Raw genomic sequence first — 8,092 nt, forward strand, 5'->3', positions numbered from 1 at the left:
CTCTCTGTGACACAGATCTCAGATCTGTTTGTATATGTATACATGTATTGATGATTTTTTTATGTTGACGTTGTTGTTGTTGTATGCATTTACATTTTATGTATGTACACAGGTATATATGTATACATGTATGTATACACAAATCTCAGATCCGATCTGTCCATTTTTATTTTTTTTGGTTTATGATCTATTGATGATTTTGTTGATATGTTGATGTTGAAAATGATATGTTGATGTTGACGATTCTGTTGATGATGATGTTGTTGTTGTTGTTGTTGATGGTGGTGTTGAAACAGATTTGGGGGGTGGGAAATTTTCGGGTTCGGGGAAACCCGATCTCCGTTAGGGGGTGGGGATGGGGACGGTGGTAGGTTCCCCGTCGGGGATCGAGGCTGGGGCCGGGGAGATTTTCACAATCGGGGATCGGGGACGAGGAGTGTGATCCCCGGCCCCGCCCCGCCTCGTTGCCATTTCTACCAGCGGGTCGACCGGTTAGCCTATATTTCGGCATTTTTGGCTCAGTTTTCCTGTAGAAAATATAATAAAAAATTATATAACGAATGAACAGTGCCTCAACAAAGCTGTTGAGGTATTATAGCAAATCTAAGAAAATGTTAATTTAGAAAAAATTTGCTGAGGTTGATGGAGGGAGCATTTGATGATTTATTAGCTGATGGAGGGAGCATTTGAATTCGACCCAAGGTTTTGAGACAAAGATGGTAAAAGAGTAGGTGGTATGCCCACCACATTGTAGAACAAAATCGTTGTTTTAGGCTCAAGATTACAAAGTGTCATTAATAACATACATTATCTTTCTAAAAATAAAAAAATAGAAAAATAACATACATTGTAAATAGGGTATGGATTCTTTTAAATTAGTCACTCAATTTGAGAGAGCGTTTGAGTTTAATAAACTAATTTTGGAACTAAGTACAACAATTATGTAAAAAAATCAAGATAATTGAATATTAGTAGTTATATGTTCGAATCACATTTGTTTTAAAAAATTAGACGACATACATAATTTGAAAAATAGGCACTCATTTTTTATAATATAAATTTGAGTCAAACACTTAGTCCAGTAGCAAAACCACAATGGTGCGAGTACTAATAGCACTTATAGCCAGCAAGTCTTGGAAGCTGTGGTAGATGTACGTAAAAAATGCTTTTCTACATGGTGAAATAGATCGAGATATATACATGGAGCAACCCGTTGGGTTTGAAAGCAAAGTCCATCCAACTTATGTTTGCAAATTAAAGAAAGCCTTGTATGGCTTAAAGCAAGTGCCGAGGGCATGGTATGGCAAAATAGCAGAATTTCTAGTACAAAGCAGATACTCGGTGGCACCAATGGATTCAAGCCTATTCCTTAAGTCTCAAGGTGGGAAACTAGTACTACAAGAAATTACACTTTTAGCTACCAAATTTTTAGTCGCCGAAAACTCTTTTTTAGTCTCCAACATTCAATGGCAACTAAATTTTTTCGTTGCTCACTTAGTTGCTGAAGCCTTGTTGGCAATAGTCAATGGCGACTAAATTTACATTGGTCGCTAATTATCTTATCTTCAGCTACTAAAACGAAGTTAGTCACCAATGGCTACTGTGGGATGCTTTTGGGGTTACCAAGTGTGCCCAACAGTTCAGACTCCCGATCTCCTAATCAAGTCTCATTAGTGCAATGCAAAAAAAAAAAAATAAGAGTCAACTTTTATAGAAAATCCATTTATTGTAAAATACGCCAGAAAATGGACTACATCACCAGATCTCAAAGTCGCCACCTAATCTTTTAGGAAAATTAGAAACCCGTGACTCATGCCAAAGGCCACCGTCCTTCATAACCAAAGTGTCTTAACTTGGGAACATAGGTATTAGTGGGGAGGGTCATTAATTCAGCACCCCACTCACTCGATCAAAGATCGACCTCTACTAAGTCATAATGTTGTTTTTATAATCAAAGTAAATCCATATTCTGATTATTAAAAATGCTATCATTACTATTAAGTCATTCAAATATAGATTGTGTAGTGAATTTTGGTTATGCTCTGACTTCATTTTTTTTAAAAAGGGATTTTCTTGGATAAAATCCACAGCATAAGAATCATCTACACTCCAAAAATAAATAGCACAATCTCTATTCACTGGCATTCAAACAGATATCTCACTTAAGTACTTAGTCTCATGTTATAGCAACACATATGGTAAGGAACACGTACACGCAATATGCTAAAGCTCGAAATGCTCACATAGTACTCCAATACGAGTCATGGTATATACAAATATGTATACATATGCATGATCCTATATACAAGTTTCTAATGTAATACACACAGACTATGTTCCTAAGAGTTCGGAGCTAAGATGTAGCATGAGTATCACCACAGTACATGGATATGTAAATGAAACATGTAAAACAGTAGTTCATATATAAGCCCGATGAGAAATTATCTATGAAATATTCCAGTACATATTTAAATGAATTATAAAATGGCTACAACACAACAACAACTTTTAAAGTAAGGAAATAATGTTGGTTTACCCACATTGGCTAAATATGTTAGGTACAAAAACTAATGCTTCCATTGGTGCTAGTACCATGATAAATCCATGTCATATGTTTGTGTCTCTTCTTCTTAGTACACAACTATCAAAGAAGTCCATCATAGTCATTTTTATTAAAGAATCATAATACTACCAGATAAAAGCATCCATTTTAACTTCACTTGTGAAGCCATTGTGAAGCGAAGTCTGTGGCGTGTGGGCCAAAAATAAACAGAAAGCCTATATATACTTGCAATTAGCTTAAAGCCTTAATCAAGGTTTAAGTTAATTAATTATGCTTAAGTTAATTTAATCAAAACTTAATATTTCTGAATTGAATCAAATTTTAATCAAACTTTCCAATAGGTTCTAAAAATTATGCTGATCTCAATAAACTAACCAATTTCGATTTCTGTCGCCATTAAGGCCTTCAATTTTCAGATTATAACAGAAATCATAATAGATATTCCTACGATCAACAGATATGAAGTCAAAAACCACATTAATAACATAATTAACATTCAAATTCACACCTAGCACATAAGCACATGTCTTATTAAAGAATTAAAAACAGAATATATGACGGGGTTGTCACAAATCTCCTCTTTTTGGGCTGGAAAGACTACACAAGTTGCCCACCAAAATCTTTTAACCATGTTTATGCTAACAAGGTCAAGAAAAAATGTGAAACTCCATCTCTTCACCCATGTGTTACCACCAAAATCTGACACAAAGAGCCAACAAATATTTGTCCCAACATGCCCAACTCATTTTCAAGCCACCAAAACTGAAACTTTGCATTTTACAAAACCAAGAAGATAAAAAACTAACTAATAAACAATTTTGTCAACTTTGTCTCGGTATTTGCCAAAATAAATCACATTTAACAAAGATTAGGATTAAAAATCCTAACAACTATGAAAGCGTTTAAACTAAACGCACTCTAGTGCCAAACAGGACCTTCAATCCCATCCTAACTCTTCTTGAATCATTTATATTTAAATATATATATTTTCTATTTTATGAATTAATAAAGAGATGTGAGTTGTGAGTTTAAACCAAGTGGTGTAATTTTGAATTTAAATCGAAAGTAGTGACTTTTTAATCTATGGAATGTAACCCATCCCTATACAAACAAGAAAAAGGTTGGCATTTGGAGATGGAACTTCATGTTCTTTGTCTAGAATTTATATTTCTTATTTTTCCTCTTCTACTTAGTGGTTTAAATCTAAAGGTATTCCAGATTTGGTTTTATTTGTGCATAACACAATTAAACAATAGTCATTAGATTGGGCTTTGTATTCATTGATAACTTAGTGCACACAAAGAAAACCTAAACTCTAGGTACGTGATTTATGATGATCTCTAATCCGATACACAAATCAAAATGATGGCTACTAGAATTCTCAACACACTAAGTCAAATCTAAATCAATGCTTATTTTCGATAAAACTGATTTAGCTTTGAACATAGAAATCAATAGATGGAACACAATGGATTTAATGTGGAAAAAGCAATTCCAATTGGAGTCCACCAAATGAAATTGCTAAAAATCACTAGCCAAAAAGGCTAAGAAAATCCACCAAGACAAAGCTTACCTAATCTACCTCCTAGTGAATCTATACCCAGTTGATCTGGAGATGTTATCCCATCTTCAATCCAATTTGCTTTTGGAATTTGAAGCTTATTAAGTTGATTCCACAACCTCGAACAAGGTTTGGATTCCACTGAATCTCCCTTTAATTGACAATCAATCACTTAAGATGTATGAGATACATCACTAAATTATCGAGGAAAAATTCAAAGAACTCGAGATCGTTCCGATAAGTAAGATCTGTATCTGTTCTCAATCTCTATTTATGTTAGACTCGAGGTCGTTCTGTCATGTATTAGACCCAAGGTCGTTCTGCTATAATACAAAATTATTTTGAGAATGATTTTATTCAAGTATTAGAACTCATTCAAACAACCCCTTTACTTTGATGTTATTCACTTGGCTTTCGCTAACTCTGTTATATTGTAGACACCCCATTTTTGACTGACCTCAAGACTTTGATGTCATCGTTTGTGCACTTAGTGATTGCGCATGTTTGTGCTCGTTATGAGTTTCCAGGACTTTCGGCTGAGCGCCTTGCCTCGAGACCTATTAACTCTATTCTTCTTGGTTTGTTTTTGGATCGAACCTTGGTGCCTTTGCTTGGAGGGAGAGAGAAGCCTGTAGGCCACTTTTTGTAGTTGTAGGCTACTTTTCCCTCTTGTAGGCCATTTGTAGTGGCCCGTAGGCTAGTTTTCGGGGCTTTCGGTTGAGCGCCTTGTCTCGAGGCCTCTTAGATCCCTTCATTTTGGTTTTTTTTGGATCATACCTTGTTACCCCTTGCCTGGAGGGAGGGGAGGGTCTGTCGGCCACTTTTTGTAGCTGTAGGCTACTTTTCCCTCTTGTAGGCCACTTGAAGTAGCCTATAGGCTAGTGGAGGTGGCCAATCAGCCACCTAAGTGGCCTACGGCCATTTTTCTTGTTTTTTAGCCTTATTGGCCACTTTTTGTAGTTATAGGTCACTTGCTCCTCTTGTAGGCCACTTTAAGTGGCCGGTAGGCTACTTTAAGTGGCCTACAGCCTTTTTTCTGTTTTTGTAGATATTTTTGGTGTCAGTTGTGCCAGCTGTTGGGCACAAAATGCATCCTCCATACACGTGTATGGAGGGATTCAAGCAAGCTCTAAGCTTGTCAAGCAAGCTTCTCCTTGCTTTGCTTATATAAGGGGATGTGCTTCCCCCTTAGAGGAGGTTCAGAATTTTGAGAAGCAAATTTTCCCCTCTCTCTTCCCTTTTGGTGCTTGAAAGTGAGCTTTCTTCACATTTTTGCAAAGAGACTCTTAGCCAAATACCACCATCATTGAGCTGAGGTTCTTGGAGGTCATATTTAAGTTCTAAAAGTTGGTTTTGGCTCAAAGAAGTTGCTATTATTGCTGTGCTTCAAGGGTGAGTCCCATATCCTCTTTAAAGCTTTACTTTCATTGCTTATTTGGCCATCCTTGCATGCTATTTTAGGCTTAGCTTTCAACTACAAAATGTTCTATTTTTAAGTGTTTAAAATGGTTGTTTGAGGCCTCTTTGGTGTTGAGGCCGTTCTACCCTCTTGTATGCCTTATTTGCTTAAGCTTGGTGCCATGTTTTAAAGGTTCAGAGGCACCCTTTGTTTGGCCTTTCTACCACTGAAACTCAGAGGAATTTCAGTGGTAGAAACCATTTTTTAAGGTCTAAAGTAGGAGGGGGTGGCCTCTCCTCCTCGCTTCTTGGTTCCATGTCTTGTTGGCCTCATACTTGAGCATATTTTTCTAGCATGTGTTGCCTTGATCTCAGCCCATTTTTGGTCTTATTTCAGTGTGTTGTAGCTCTGTTTTGACTTGGTTGAGTCACCTTATGCATGCTTCATACACTTGTAGTGTAATCCTACTCGCTAGCCTAACATGCTTCATGTCTTAGCCTATAATTCTAGCATGTATTGGCTTCACTCCAGCATGTTTTGACCATTATTTAACATGCTTCAACTCTGATTTTAGTTGGTTGGATCACCTCTTGCTTGGTTCTTGCACTTGTAGTGCAATCATGCTCCTTAACCTAGTGTACTTGGTGTTTTGGCCTTTCATTCTAGCTTGTCTTGGCTATACTCCATGCATGTTTTGGTATTATTTTGACATGCTTTAGGACTATTTTGAGTGTTCTTGGCCTTTTGGGGCTTGCTTTGTATAGCTATAGCATAGATGGCTTCACTAGTCTTGAGTTTTGGGACCACTAGCATGCTCTATTTGTGATGTGTGTATGATATAGCATCATTTGGAAGGTAAATTCAGAGCATAAACTTCTGTCATACTCTCATGTTTATCACTCTTTCATTGTGTTTAAGAGTTGTGCCTTTATGCCTTGTTTGTGAGCTAATGTGTGAGCATATCTTTCTTGCCATCTATGCTGTGAGTCTAGCATGCTTTTGCTATTGTTTTGACCTGCCTTAGGTCTGTTTTGAATGGTTAAGGTCTTTTGAGCATCGCTTAGTGTGGTTGTAGTGTAAAGGGCCTTGACTAGCCTTGAGTTTTAGGGCCTTTAACATGTTGTATGTGTGTTGTTTGTATGATATAACATCATTTGGCATAGTATTTCAGAGCATATACTTCCATCATACACTCATATATATTGCTCTTTAATTGTGTTTGAGAGTTGAGCCTTATGCCTCGTTTATGAGCCAATGCATGAACATCATTTTCTTGCTTTTCATGCTATCTTCTTGGTTCATTTTAGCCATTGTTTTGGCCTGTTATAGCTCTGTCTTGGGCTGATTTGTTTGTTTGTGATAGTGTTGCATGCCTCTAGTGTTGTGTCCTTCGCTAGTCTCGGCATTCTTGACTCTTAGCATGCATTGCATGAGTTGTTAGCGTGTTTTAGCATCATTTGTCGTGCCATTTTAGTGTTGAAATGTATACCATGGCATGCCATCTTTCATTTGTCGTATCACTTTGAAAGAAGTCTTAAGCCCTTTGTTGGTTTGAACACGAAATTGAGGCGTTCGTGCCCAATGGCATGATGCTTCTTTCATGCTCAAGAAGCTTGTTGCTTGGTTCGTCTTTCAAATTAGAAGACTTCTCATTTTTGGACTTAACCGGTTAAAGGGCTTATCGGTAATCTAAAACGAGTAAACAAAATGAATCAAAGTAAAACATGTCAAGATAACATGTTTATGATGCATTGCGTGTGTTTGGGTCAGACGTTAATCCAAACACGAGAAATAAGGGACGTTTCATACTCAAAGTGATGAAACGCGCCTCATTTCTTAGTCGCCGCCCCCCCTTGATTGTGCATGATAGGGTGGAGGCCTCTTGAGTCTTGTGTGTTACTTGTGCATTCATTAACTTGTACAAACTTGGCTTCTCAGCCATCGTGCATTGCGATGCTCGGTTAGTGGCCCGAGAGTTGAGTACCGCACTCATTTGAGCTTGAGAAATGATAAGGAGGGTGGTTGTATACACATACCCTGCAAATGCGTTGCCTTGCCTCTTTTGTACTCTGTTTGTAGCAAAACTGGAGTATGCAGATGTAACTGGCCGACCGGCTAGAGGAAGTGGCCTACAGCCTCCTTAAGTGGCCAACAAGTGGCCTACAGCCTCCCCTGGTGGCCGACAGTCCACCAGCTTGAAGATGGTTCAAAGTGATTCTGGTTCTGGAGCAGAAGCAGTCTGGGAATTGGTTCAGTGTTTGGGATCAAAGCGAATGCAAACAGAGGTAACCAGTGGCAAGGCGACGGGATTTCGGGAAGAAGCAACCGAGCATGCATGCATTCCTCACCCCGAGGCTCCTTTTAGCTGCTTTGCTTAGATGGTTAACTCGTTGATTCTAGTTAATTAGTTGTGATTTGTAATAGTTAGCTTAATTAGCATAGCTAGTTAGCTTTCATTTCATTCGGACCCTCCGTTGAGAGGGCAAATGTTGTAATAAGTGTGCATGTGTGTGTGCATGTCTTCCAACCCCCATTTCTTTCTCCCTTTTACTTATCAGCTTTCGATGGT

Source organism: Camellia sinensis, chromosome 4 (genome assembly GCF_055761805.1).
Source record: "Camellia sinensis isolate YWXY chromosome 4, ASM5576180v1, whole genome shotgun sequence".
NCBI classification, from domain to species: Eukaryota; Viridiplantae; Streptophyta; class Magnoliopsida; order Ericales; family Theaceae; genus Camellia; species Camellia sinensis.